The 15,244-nt window shown below is 37.9% G+C and overlaps 1 long non-coding RNA gene across 1 annotated transcript; it reads right to left on the reverse strand.

Annotated features, from left to right (window-relative positions):
- Positions 1-6,397: 6,397 nt before the first annotated feature.
- Positions 6,398-14,378, reverse strand: LOC126613666 (uncharacterized). The gene is made up of 3 exons (XR_007620161.1): positions 14,224-14,378; positions 14,100-14,140; positions 6,398-6,486 (listed from the first exon to the last, which is right to left on the reverse strand). It is a non-coding gene; the product is annotated as an uncharacterized LOC126613666 (long non-coding RNA).
- Positions 14,379-15,244: the final 866 nt, after the last annotated feature.

Genomic DNA, 15,244 nt, shown 5'->3' on the forward strand with positions numbered 1-15,244 from the left:
CGCATGACATACAATGGGCACGAGAAGTTGAGAAGTTTTTCATGAGTCTGACTATCATATCACCATGTAGTATTAATAATCTGCACATATAATAACGTGATGATCTACTTATTAATACTATGTTCTATGTTCATGATATATGACATATCAACCATGTCGTTTACTTGTATTATAATACATGAATTAGTAACACCATTTGATAGTGCACACTAAAATCTCCCGATGCCTCTTCTCTTTGTCATCCATGTGAACGCTCTTTGCAATTGCCATCTCGGCAATGCAAATGCTTCATTTCTGCTATGCAATTCTTCTCTTAGGTCAGATGTCATTCTCCAGGAGTTGCTTATAGCTATGAGTTATGGTTGTGTAAATATATTTGCGGACTTTGGGGCTCTTTTCGTTAAGGGTACTTCAGATAGAGGCTTGCTCTTGCATTTAATTTTTGCCTACTCCTTAAGGAAAAATCAAATGAAGTATAAATACACAGGGACGTAACCAGGATTTGAAGATTGAGTGGGCTGTAGGTTAATTATACTTCTCATGTAGGCACCTTATATAAAATATAAAATATCATGTAGTTTGGTTCCGTTTAAATTTATGATGGTCTTATTTAATGTGAGAGTTGTCCTAATCAGACAATCCTACCGAAGTTTCTCTCCTAAAAGATGGTGTTGTAGGTTTAAATATGATCTTTGTCAAATAGAATAAGTCCATGTGGACCCCACAATGGTAAGAATGACAGTATATTCATCTGCAGCCATTTAGGTTTAGCACGCCCCCCATCGAAGGAAGAGTACAAAACACAGGGCAAGCAGCACCTACACTCTTCAAATAACCAGTATGAGATGAGGTTTGGTGGTTCGTCAAACTAGTTACAATCTGAACCAGTAAGAAGAGCGTAGAGTGCGAGACGATGGGCTATGCCGTTGACACAATTATGATGGTCTTTTCTACAATGAAGCAAACAATGAGGAGCCAGTAGCCAACTTGGACATCATGCAAGTCTGTCGATATAATATGATAAGATAATACGATTAGTCACACGTGATAGATTGACGATTGTTGACGTATGTGATTTTGAGCCCTACGGTCAGAAATATTCACTTGGAAATGAATTTAGAGTGCTTGATCATCATATGGAAATATTGAACCAAACTTAACTCTTCATTACATGCTAATGAGTGCCTAACCAGAAAACATGAGGGCAAAAAATCACTATAAAAAGGTAAAAAAGAAAACAGTTAAACGATCAACAACAATATGTGACAAATTAAAAAACTATGTGGTTTGTCCTTTTTTATTTAGACTTAAAATTTAGCACAAAAAAAAGGGTAATTCTCTCATTCTGTGAGAGAGCTTCTCTCCTTCTGTGAGAGGTTCTTTCCCTCTTTTTGGTGAGGGTTTCCAGCTTGACCACAATCTCAAGCGCTGACTCTAGCTTCAGATGGAGTCGGTTGCCCCTTCTCCCTTTCTTTTGTTTTCTCCTCTTTTCTTCTTCTTCTTTTCTTTTTGCTTCGCCTGATGTTCCTCCCTAATTTTCCCTCTAGCATGCCCGGTTTTTCTATTCCCATTGGTATCCCTCTCCCCATCTCTTCCTCAGTCCGATCTTCAGCCACTATATTTTCTCTTGAGCTCGTATGTAGAGTTGGGATGTTTTCCTTGGTTCGGGTGTTTCCAACACCACCACGTTCTCCTTGCTGTCTACCATTTTCGACAGTGTTGCTCATGGGTTTCCCCAAGCTTGTTCTTGGTAGTTGGCTAATCCCTCTTTGGTGCCGACTATCTCTTGTTACTGGCTGGGATCTGGGTGTTATTCGGGGTTGGTGGCTGTGTCTGCAGCGTCGATGCTCGGTGGTGGATGATGTTTCAGTTGGCTGGCCTAGTTCTCTGTTGGTGGAGGAGCTTTCAGTCGAAGTTTCTCTGCTGTTGTGGACTGTTGTGTGTTTTTGGGCTTCACTGTTGTTTGGCCCTCTTTCTGTTTTCTCTTTTGGTTTGGGCCCTTTTTTGGTTATGTATAGTTGTCAGTTGGGCCTTTGGTTTGCTTGTAATTTTGGGCTTGTTGTTGAATAAAGTTGAGGGGGGTTGTCTGTAGCTTTGCTACAATCAAACTTTTTCCAAAAAAAAATTTAAAAAAAAAAAAATTTAGCGCAAAGGAGAAAAAGCGTTGTTTCAACCAACCTGAATAAACTCATGTTTATAAAGCGTGACGCGTTTGATTTTGATTGTTGATATTGAGTCCAGATCTTCACTGGATCATCTTTGTGAAGATCTCAGGGATCTGTGAATCATATTCGTTCATCGTACATCGTTTGATTAGAAATTATTTTAAATATTTTTTATTTAAAATATAATACAAACAATATCTGATAAAAATTAACTGCATGATGTATGATGAACGAACACGATTTATAGATCATTAGGATCCTCACCAAATTATCCGGAGAGGATCCTGTTGGGTTGATGTTCATGGCATATGAAGTATAAATGGTCAAGATGAGTTGACGTGGGTGCCCAGCTAAAATTATAGAAGAATCCTGTTTATGTTTGGTTGGTAATGTAGTTTATGATCATCAGCTGGCAGACGGCAGATAAGAAAGAATAGGACGATGAACAATGCATGCTGCCCAACAGCCCAAGTCTCGGGTCACTAACCTTACCAAATGTTAGTGACGAGCCAATCAATTCTCACTCGTGGGCCGTTGCATGCATGCCTAACATATCATCATTGTGGTCGTCATCGTGATGTGAAAATATGAAGGTAAAAAAAGTCTTATATTAGTAAAAGTACAAATCTAACAAGAGCTTATAAAGAGTTGAGCTACTTTTAGTATTGTCATTTAGTCTTTATAATGAAACTCTTAATTTTTTTCATAGTATTAGACTGAGTGTAGACCATGTGTGAGCCCAATAGTCACACGTGCTCCACATTACCCAATTTGTATTGTCTACTTATTTGGCTTGAAAATCCGTCATCCATGAAGGAACATATGAGGATGTGAAGATAAAAACTGTCTCATGTCGATGAAAGGATAAATCTAGTAAGAGCTTATCAGGAGTTACTCTATATAGAATTTCAACGATCTGAACTATTTACTTTGTAAATCTTGATTCATAAATTATTTTTGCAAAAATTCAATTCAGTACAAAACTATTTGCCTAATTAATTATCATAATGAAATTTCAATGTTTCTTATAGAACAAGGTGTTTGTCAATTTCTTTGAACTCAATTAGATACTTCAAATATTTTTGATTTGGCTGCTATTTTACAAGAATGATTTAAGAGATGCAACTTGAAAAGTAAACAGTTCAAATTGTTAAAGTTTAATGTTGTGTGGACCCCAAAGCTAATTCGCATTTAAATAAAATAAAATTCTCTTCCATCATAGATCTCCATCCCAGAAACAGATCCAACTAGAAAACCAGACTCGAAATAATTCAGCAAACAACTTGTCAAGAACATGGGTTTCTATAGTGGGTGGACGTGCCATTCTTGGGCTCCACTTCCATCAACCCAGCACTACCCAATTCATCAGTTTGTTGTAACAGTCGGCAGCCCTTCATTCATAGACATCTCTATTTTTTGATAAAAATTAAGAGTAATTGTGAGAAATGTTTCACATCGAATTTTAACGATTTGAACCGCTTATTTTTTAAGTTGTACTTTATATATAATCTTTGTAAAATATTAGTCAGAAATGTTTCGAGACATCTAATTGAATAACAAGCATTATATCCTAAGTAACATTCAAATTTCATCATGACAATCAAATGAGTAAATCATTTCTTAATTATTTTTTTGCAAAAATGATCTATGAATGAAGATGTTCGAGTATAAGGGGCCACGCAACTTGTCTCCATTTTTACAAAAAAATGAGAATCCCTTTAGAAGTTTGTGTAAACTATGAATGTTCTTGGTGTTTGTCATTTTGAAATCGATAATAAATATATTTAGTTTGCATCCAATTCAATGTAGACTAAGATTGCATAATTTTCAATTTATTCGACCCGATGTTGAATTAGATTAAATTGAATGTTGGTTTTTAAAACGGAAAAATAAAATATTGAAACATAAAAGCTGTTATCAAATTTACAACAAAACTAAGCTTATAACACAGTTTTTTTTTAACAAAATAACACAGTTTTATTAGTGCGTAATAATTCATCGATGATGTATGCAAAGTAAAAATTAAAAAAAAAATAAAAACATAACACAAAAAATCAAAAATCAAAATCAAAAGCTAAATAAAAGTGTTTTAATTAATTATACTAACATTTGCCTACACATTTTATGTGTATGAACACATTTTTTAGGAAAATGAGAAGGAGAGAGGGAGAGAAAGAGAACGTGGCGGGGGGGGGGGGGGGGAGTGTTTGGTTTTTTTTTTTTTTTTTTTAATTTTAATATTGGAGGTATTTTAACATCACATGTATGTAGGTGAGGCTTCAAAGAAATCACATTATTGCCCATCATTTTTTTTGTGTGATAGAAGACTAATTTATCTTTTTACCCTCTTTTGGTTGACAAAGAGGATTTCATTAATTAGTAGAGATAATGTTTTTTTAGCCAAACAAAATGATATAATGTATTTAATGACTTAAATTTCTTTTTCTTTTTTTTTTTTCAATTTTAGAGGACTAATTACACATCCTGACCGAGGTCAATGCATGTTGGCCGTCACATGAGAGTGACGTAGCCATGTGCACAGTGCGGAAGCGATAAAGATAGCAAATATACGAATAATTAAAAATCATATTACTAAAGTGCACTACTAAACAGAAAGTGATAGGAGTTAGTTACAACAGTAAACACTCCTAATCAGAGCATAAAGTCTAGGCGCAGTCCAGTATGACAAGTACTAGTTATACAGTACCATGAAAAATCCTACTATTATATAGATAAGTCAGAACTGCCGACGCCCTCTAGCCACCAATAGCAAGCTTACCTAAAACCTGGAAGGGCGCAAAACAGAAAACGTGAGTGGGCAAAAACAAATGTTTTACAAATTCATTTCATTTATCAATATACTAACTCCTCGCTGTAAAACATGTATAATTTTTCTCATAATCAAGATATAAGCATATATATATATATATATATATCTCTGAAATCATATCAATTCAGTTCATGCTTCACATAAACATATTCATAGGTATATATGTCATGCCAAGATATAATAGAGTAAACAGTTCAGGTGAGAATAATTTCATAGAAATGTGATATGTTAGCCGGAACTCCTGTGGTAGTTTGTACGGTTGAATTCATTGCTCAAAAGTCACTCTAGCCGGAGTCACTACAATGACCTATACGGCAATATACTGCACATAAGTTGGAACCCCTAAGAAGGGTATGTGCGACAAGATTAGGTGAAAAATATAATTATGCTCAACTTTATTAACTTTATTCTCTCATAATAGTCGGGCGATAGTTTGCTAGTCACCTACGAGTCGGAACCATGAATAAGGTATGTACGACAAAGCTGTGCACTTAAGTTGGATCCAATATGAGCATATAGTGCGGGAGGTGACGTAAATAAACAGGCATATACTTTATATCTCTGGCTAATTAATAATCACCATAGGTGCAGCTTTATGAGTTCAACATTACTTAATCACATATCACATATCACATCATCGACGATTCATATAACCAAACATAATTTACCAGAACTTACATGTGCCTCCACAACATCACATTTATATATATATATATATATATATATATATATATATATATATATGCAACCATGAAATGCATATTCAAAATATATAAGCATTTGGCATATTATTTCAAAGCATACTTTCCTTAAAAAAAATGCATTTCTAGGAAATATATATAGTATATAAATATATACTGAAAACAAAAGCCCACTCACTGATATGTCGACGAGTCGTAACCCCCGAGTCGCACTTGGATACGCTCGTCCTCGGGAGAAGTCTCACCTATATGCGAATTAACTATAAAAACGTTATTTTAAAGCACATAGGCAAAACTAGCTAATAACTTCTCATACATTGCTCGAAATGGGTATATGAATATACCACAATTATCTACATAACCTCAGGATCATCCCCATATTTTTAGAAATATTCTTGGACCTCCCACGCGCCGCCACGCGCACGGCAAAATGTGCCCCCACGCGCGGCCCAAACCTGACGGATTCCCTAACCACCGTTAGGGAATATTCCGTTAAACCTAACAGATTCCGTCTAATCTAACTGACACCATGAGAATATTCCGTCTTCGTCCCCGGCGAGTCACCGATCGCCGAAAAACTGGGTAAAACTTTAAACTCACTATTCTCACTCGTTTCTCAACCATTTTTCATGAAATTTGAACCAAATGAAAGCTTAAAGTGAGAAGAATGGCGTTATACCTATTTGAAGCTTCAAATCTCACGAAATCACATCGGGGAAGCTTCGAAATTCCGACCAAAACTGTAACTCGACGTTTCTCGCGATCCCGACGTCCAAATTCCTCGAACGAGCTACCCCGAGACTCGTGATGACCTCATTAAGCTTCCTATAACTTTAGATTTCCCTAAATCACAAGATTTTAAGTGAGTGTGAACAGTGCATGAAATTTTTGGTTACGGGTTCACGAGTTTTCGAAGGATTCCTTACCTGAAACTGGTGTCAAACGATTCGTAGCATCACAAAAGAACACAATGGTGACAATTACACCCTCGATCTGCAAGGTTTGGGGTGAGTTGAAGCTTGTCTGTACAAAGAAGAAGAGAGAGAGAGAGTGAAAACCGAGAGAGAGATAGTACGGGAGTGAGAGAGAGAAGGTATGTGTGTGGTCCAAAGCCACCAATCAAAAATCAATAATTCCCTTACTTCAAATTGGGTCCAAAAACTTAGGGAAAATAATAAATGGGTCCAAAACCAACTTAAATCACACAATACAAATTAACGTCCAAGGGTATTCTCGTCAATTCACGTCATCGATAACTATAAATGTGGGACGGGTTGTGACAATCTCCCCACCTTATAAAATTTGGTCCTCGAAATTATACATGACAAATACATCCACTAATTATTATAAAACAATCATGGATACATCTCTCTCATCCGATCATCTGTCTCCCAAGTAGCTTCTTCCACTAATGATTTTTCCATAACACTTTAACCAGATGAACTGTCTTGTTCCTCAGTTCTTTTTCCTTCCAATCCAATAGAGTCATTGGTTCCTTTTCATAAGTCAAGTCTGAATTGATTTCTAAAGGTTGAGGAGGAATCACATGTGAAGGATCTGAAACATAATGTCAAAGCATTGAAACATGAAACACATTGTGTACCTTGGACAACTCTGGAGGCAACTCAAGCCTGTAAGCAACCTCACCAACTCGCTCGGTGATCATATATGGTCCAATGTACCTAGGACTCAACTTTCCATTCTTTCCAAATCGTACAACACCTTTCCAAGGTGATAGCTTCAGAAATACCCAATCACCTACATTATACTTCCGATCAGTGGCAAGCTTGTCTGCTAAGCTCTTTTGTCGGTCTTGGGCCGCTTTTAGGTTAGACTTAATCACCTGAACATTTTGTGTAGTCACATCCACGATCTCAGGGCCCACTAAAACTCTTTTGCCAACTTCTGACCAACATAGAGGCGTACAACAAGATTTCCCATAAAGTGCCTAAAATGGTGCCATACCAATGCTTGAATGATAACTGTTGTTGTAGGCGAACTCCATCAAATCCAAACAATCATGCCAACTATCTCCAAACTGCAGCACTGAAGATCTCAACATATCCTCTAATGTCTGAATGATCCTCTCAGATTGTCCATCTGTCTGAGGATGGTATGATGTACTATAAAGCAATCTCGTACCAAGAGCTTCCTAGAATGTTATCCAGAACTTGGAAGTAAATCTGGGATCCCGATCCGAAATAATATTAACTGGCACACCATGATACTTCACAATCTGTGATATAAATAACTTAGCTAATCGGCTTAACGAATACTTCTCCCTCACTGGAATAAAATGCGATATCTTCGTAAGCCGATCAATTATCACCCAAATGCCGTCATAACCATTCTAGGTACGAGGGAGCCTGTACACAAAATCCATAGTAATATTTTTCCATTTCCACTGTGGAACGGGAAATGGCTGCATTAATCCAAACGGCTTCTTTCTTTCAACTTTAACCTGTTGGCAAATGGTACACTTAATCACATATTCGGCAATTTCTCTTTTCATACCAGGCCAATAATAAAGTGGTCTAATGGTATGATATATCTTAGTGCCTCATGGATGCATCGCATATGCCGAATATGTGCTTCATCCAAAATTTCTTTCTTTAATTCTGCATTATTCGGCATATACATCCTGCTTTCCTGCATAAGCATGCCATCAATTTCTCGAATCTCAAAATCTTTCTTTTTACCTTGGTTCCTTGCTTGAATTATTTCTTGGGTCTCCTCATCAATCATCTGAGCCTCAAGCACACGATCAATTAAAACTGGCCTAACCTGGAAATTAGCAAGCAAGGCTTCTTCTCGATCTTCCACTCCTAGCTCCACTCCCGTGGACCTTAAACCTGCTAAAAGAGGAACATGACAATCATAGATGGCATTGAGTCTGGCTGGAGTCTTCCTGCTAAGTGCATCAGCCACTGCATTTGCACGACCATGATGGTACTCAATCGTGCAATCATAATCACTAAGTAACTTAATCCACCTCCTTTGACGAAGATTAAGATCTCTCTGAGTAAATAGATACTAGAGACTCTTATGATCTGTGAAGATCTTACATTTCTCACCATAAAGATAATGTCTCCAAATCTTCAAAGCAAAGATGATAGCTGCTAACTCCAAATCATGTGTAGGATAATTCTTCTCATGAGGTTTCAACTGCCTCGAAGCATAAGCGATTACTCTGCCATGTTGCATCAATACACAACCCAAACCGTTCAAAGAAGCATCACTATAAACCTCATAATTACCACTATCATCTGGAAGTGCTAGAACATGTGCATGAGTGAGATAGTACTTCAACTGCTAGAAACTTTGCTCACATTTATTATCCCACTCAAACTTAATATCCTTTCGAGTCAACCTCGTCAGTGGCAGAGGAATCATTGAAAAATCCTTAACGAACTGTCTATAATAGTCTGCTAAGCCAAGAAAACTCCGTATCTTGGTGACGGTTCGAGGTTGCTCCCAATTCTCCACAGCTGCTACCTTATGGGAATCCACTTGAATGCCTTGAGCAGAAATGACATGTCCCAAAAATATTACTTGATTCAACCAAAATTCACATTTGCTAAACTTAGCATATAGTTGGTGTTCCCTCAAACTGCTCAACACCAACTTCAGATGTTTAACATGCTCAACCTTAGACTTAGAGTATACCAGAATATTGTCAATGAAGACAATAACAAACCTGTCCAAATACGGTTGGAACACTCGATTCATCAAATCTATAAAAGCTGCTAGTGCATTAGTTAACCCGAATGGCATCACAAGAAACTCATAATGACCATATCGAGTCCTGAATGCAGTTTTAGGGACATCTTCATTTTTAATCTTCAACTGGTAGTATCCCAACCTCAAGTCAATCTTAGAAAATACACAGGCCCATCTGAGTTGATCAAACAAATCATCTATACGAGGCAATGGATAACGGTTTTTAATAGTTACCCGATTCAATTGCATGTAATCAATGCACAGCCTCAAAGTTCCATCTTTCTTCCTCACAAATAAAACTGGAGCTCCCCAAGGTGAAGTACTCGGCTAAATAAAACCTTTATCCACTAACTCTTGCAACTGCACTTTCAATTCTCTTAATTCAGCAGGAGTTATTCTGTAAGGAGTCAAGGATATAGGATTCGTACCTGGAAGCAGATCAATAACAAACTCCAACTCTCTATCTGGCGATAATCCAGACAGATCATCAGGGAATACATTCGGAAAATATCTGACCACACGAACATCCTTCACACTACTAGGAGTGTCATCATTCAACACCACATGAGCCAAATATCCCTGACAACGTTTCGACAACAATCTCCTTGCTTTCATGGCTGAAATAATACTATGCCTCACTCCACTAGGCTCTCCTACAAATGTAATTTCAGGTAATCCAGGACAATGAAATGTGACTGTCTTCCCATAACAATCTATCTTGTCACGATTATAGTGCAACCAATCAATGCCCAAAATCACATCAAAATCCATAATATCCAACAGCATAAGATTAGCCGGCATAATAATACCATATACTATCACTGGACATCCTGGATATACTCGATCCACAAAACAACTATCCCCTCTAGGCATAGAAAATTCTAAATTATATCCTAGAGGTGTAGGATGGGGTTGTGTCACTTGGGCAAATGTATGAGAAATAACAGAATGTGTAGCACCATAATCAATCAACACTTTAGCAAAATGACTAAGAATATTTAACGTACCCATGATTAAATCTGGATTATTCTGGGCATCTTGCAGTGACATGTTGTGGATACGCCTCTGACTCTGATGTCATCCACCGCGACCTCTGTTGGCATGAATACCACGTCCCTACCTCTGCTGACTCGACTGCCTCGAAGATCCTGCATTACTAGCAGCAATATCTTCCTGTTGGGGTTGTCCCCCTTGATACCACTGAGATCCTCGGCTGAGTGAGGCTGATAAAGCAGAGATCCTTCCTGGTACTGAGGGTATCCATTCACATACTGAGGATCCTGAAAATACTGTTGTTACTGTCCTGAGGTGTAGGGAGCGGCGTTGCCCTGGTAGTGGTAGGCACCTTCTTGTCATGTCTGAGTATAACCACCAGATACTGAAGCGTACTGGGTAGGTGCGGATGGTGAGAATGAAGGCTGCTGGGGTCTCTGCTGACTCTGAGGGCATTGAGCAGCCCTATGACCCATCTGTCCACAAGTAAAACATCCATTATTGCCTCTCCTACACTCCTCAAAATGCCGATTATTACATTTACGGCATAAGGGAGCACCAGATCCACCTGAACCACCAAAATCTCTCTGCCTCTGGAACCTAGGGCCTCCAGTAAACCTGCCACCTCTCATCTGCATATTAGTACTTAATCCCCCGCTAGAAGAGCTGGACCTACCACCACTCCTATTAAAGTTCTGAGTCTTACAGGGTCCCTGAAATGCTTGCCCTTTTCCTTTGTCATTACGTCTCTGACCCTTATTCTTTCTTTCCTCTTCCTCACTTTCACTAGGCATGTTCTCTGAGGCCTCAATCCTCAGTAGAATCTCATAAAACTCCTGGTAAGAGGCACAATGAGTAGATGTCGCTATGGAACTTCATTTCTTCTTAGTACCCAAACTGAAACGGCGAAGCATCTCTACCGGATTAGCAACAACCTCCGGATTATATCTAGACAAATCATTAAACATCATGTAATACTCATTAGCAGACATATTTCCTTGCCTCAGATGAGTAAACTCCTGTTTCTTAAGATAACCGCTCCTTAAATACTCCCCAGTCCACAATCTCTTATGGGTCATCTCGTAAGATTCCTGTCTCCACCAAGATGCAGGCTGTTCTCCCAAAAATCAGGTAGTCGTCTCAACCCACCTATTAGGATGAAGATTTCCTTGACTCTACATCACCTGGAAGGTCTTCTCTACATGATTCAGCCATTTTTCTGCTCTCTCATGACCTTCATTACCCATAAAGCGAGTTAACTTCAGATTATGAACTGTCTCAAGAGGTGTCCTCTGAGGAGTACGGAATGCTGTCTGAATGGCAGAAACTATAGCTTCCCCTAATTGAGCAATATCAGGGAAACTAGATTCAGCTGGTTGACGGGGATCTCTACGAGACGGCATAGTTCTGACATAAGACATCATAAGGATTAGAACATTCAATAATTATACAGGACTGTTAAGAGGTGGTTTGGGAGTGCGGTGCTTAAAAAAAAGCACCCATGAAAAAAAGCTGTGAGGGTTTTAGGTGTTTGGTAAACTGAAAAAAAGGCTTATTTTGGAAGCTGCTATGAGAATAAGCTGAAATCAAAGGAAAAAGCTGAAGCTGCTATTTGCAGCTTTGGAAAATTGGTTTTTTTTCAAAGCACACGGAGCTTCAATGCTCCTTTAATGAAAAGACCCACTATGAGACTGTTTTTTTTTTTTTTCAAAAGCACTTTTACAAAAAAGTTTACCAAACACTTTACTGATTTATTTCACAGTCGCTTATTCTCAAAGCAGCAGCTTTTTTTCAAAACACATCAATACCAAACCAGCCCTAAACCTAGGCTCTGATACCAAACTGACACACCCCGACCAAGGTCAAGGCATGCTGGCTGTCACGTGAGAGTGACGTAGTCATGTGCACATTGCGGAAGCGATAAAGATAGCAAATATACGAATAATTAAAAACAATATTACTAGAGTGCACTACTAAACAGAAAGTGATAGGAATTAGTTACAACAGTAAACACTCCTAATCAGAGCATAAAGTCTAGGCGCAATCCAGTAGGACAAGTGCTAGTTATACAGTACCAGGAATGTCCTACTATTATATAGATAAGTCAGAACTGCCGACGCCCTCTAGCCACCAACATCAAGCTTACCTAAAACTTGGAGGAGCGCAAAACAGAAAACGTGGGTGGGAAAAAAAAAATGTTTTACAAATTCATTTCATTTATCAATATATTAACCCCTCGCTGTAAAACATGTATAATTTTTCCCATAATCAAAATATAAACATATATATATATATATATATATATTTGAAATCGTATCAATTCAGTTCATGCTTCACATAAACATATTCATAGGTATATATGCCATGCCAAGATATAATAGAGTAAACAGTTCAGGTGAGAATAATTTCATAGAAATGTGATATGTTAGCCGGAACCCCTATGGTAGTCTGTACGGCTAAATTCATAGCTCAAAAGTCACTCTAGCCGGAGTCACTACAATGACCTATACGGCAATATACTGCACATAAGTCGGAACCCCTAAGAAGGGTCTGTGCAACAAGATTGGGTGAAATATAATTATGCTCAACTCTATTCTCTCATAATAGTCGGGCGATAGTTCGCTAGTCACCTACGAGTCGGAACCATGAATAAGGTCTGTACGACAATGTTGTGCACTTAAGTTGGATCCAATATGAGCATATAGTGCGGGAGGTGACGTAAATAAACATGCATGTACTTTATATCTCTGGCTAATTAATAATCACCCTATGTGCAGCTTTTTGTGTTCAACATTACTTAATCAAATATCACATATCACATCATCGACGATTCATATAACCAAACATAATTTACCAGAACTTACATGTGCCTCCACATCACCACATTTATATATATATGCAACCATGAAATGCATATTCAAAATATAGAAGCATTTGACATATTATTTCAAATCATACTTTCCTTTAAAAAAAATGCATTTCTGGGAAATATATCTAGTATATAAATATATACTGAAAACAAAAGCCCACTCATTGATATGTTGACGGGTCATAACCCTCGAGTCGCCCGTGGATACACTTGTCCTCGGGATAAGTCTCACCTATATGCGAATTAACTATAAAAACGTTATTTTAAAGCACATAGACAAAACTAGCTAATAACTTCTCATACATTACTCGAAATGGGTATATGAATATAACGCAGTGATCTACACAACCTCAGGATCATCCCCATATTTTTAGAAATATTTTTGGACCTCCCACGCGCCGCCACTCGTCGGCAAAGGCACGGCAAAACGCGCCCCCACGCGCAGCCCAAACCTAACGGATTCCCTAACCACCGTTAGGGAATATTCTGTTAAACCTAACAGATTCCGTCTAATCTAACTGACACCGTGAGAATATTTCGTCCAAACTGATGGAATATTCCGTCTTCGTCCCCGGCGAGTCGCTGGTCGTCGAAAAACTGGGTAAAACTTTAAACTCACTATTCTCACTCGTTTCTTAACCATTTTTCAGGAAATTTGAACCAAATGAAAGCTTAGAGTGAGAAGAATGGCGTTATACCTATTTGAAGCTTCAAATCTCACGAAATCACGTCGGGGAAGCTTCGAAATTCCGACCAAAACTGCAACTCGACATTTCTTGCGATCCCAACGTCCAAATTCCTCAAACGAGCTACCCCGAGACTCGTGAGGACCTCATTAAGCTTCCTATAAGCTTAGATTTCCCTAAAACACAAGATTTTATGTGAGTGTGAACAATGCATGAAAGTTTTTGTTACGGGTTCACGAGTTTTCGAAGGATTCCTTACCTGAAACTGGTGTCAAACGATTCGTAGCATCACAAGGAACACAATGGTGACAATTACACCCTCGATCTGCAAGGTTTGGGGTGAGTTGAAGCTTGTCCGTACAAAGAGGGAAGAGAGAGAGAGTGAAAACCGAGAGAGAGATAGTACGGGAGTGAGAGAGAAGGTATGTGTGTGGTCCAAAGCCACCAATCAAAAATCAATAATTCCCTTACTTCCAATTGGGTCCAAAAGCTTAGGGAAAATAATAAATGGGTCCAAAACCAACTTAAATCACACAATACAAATTAACGTCCAAGGGTATTCTCGTCAATTCACGCCGTCGATAACTATAAATGTGGGACTGGTTGTGACAACTAATACCATCAAAAGTGCATAAAATTAACTTGAATTGGAAGTTACTGGATTCTCACAATCAAATTGGTCATTTGAACCAACCACATTGGTTTTTCGATTTAAGAATCTAATTGAATCCAGCAAATCATCAAAACTGATAAAAATTAAACTGAATCAATCAATATGAATGGATTGGATTGGATTGGATCAAAGAGAAATGCTAAGGAGACTCTTTTAAAATGAGACTTCCCATGAATTTCTGTCACTTCACGTTTTTGACATAATATTTTATAATGTTATCACATAAATTACCGTTAAACTGTTTGGATTACTTGAGAGTCACGTTAACATTTCTCTTAGATAAAATCTTGAACCACCCTATGAATTTTTATATTATTAAAAGAAATGATATTAAGATAAATTAATTCAAGTGTTTGGTCAAATTGGGGTGAATATGATGAGTAATAAATTAAAAAATAATATCAAAGGATTTATTCAACTTGTGCGATATTTCCAACCACATAGAGTTATTGTCCCTCCCAATGTGATGGGTTGGAAGAAGTCGCATGAAAGTGATTTTATCAAGAAGTCCTAGTCCAAAAGTCCAAGTGAGTGAATCTTTTGTCCCAAGTCCAAGTCTTTCTTAGAAATTAATTTCCGAGTTTATCAAGTCAATCCCATCTTTGAC

This window comes from Malus sylvestris, chromosome 2, assembly GCF_916048215.2.
Source record: "Malus sylvestris chromosome 2, drMalSylv7.2, whole genome shotgun sequence".
Lineage (NCBI taxonomy): Eukaryota > Viridiplantae > Streptophyta > Magnoliopsida > Rosales > Rosaceae > Malus > Malus sylvestris.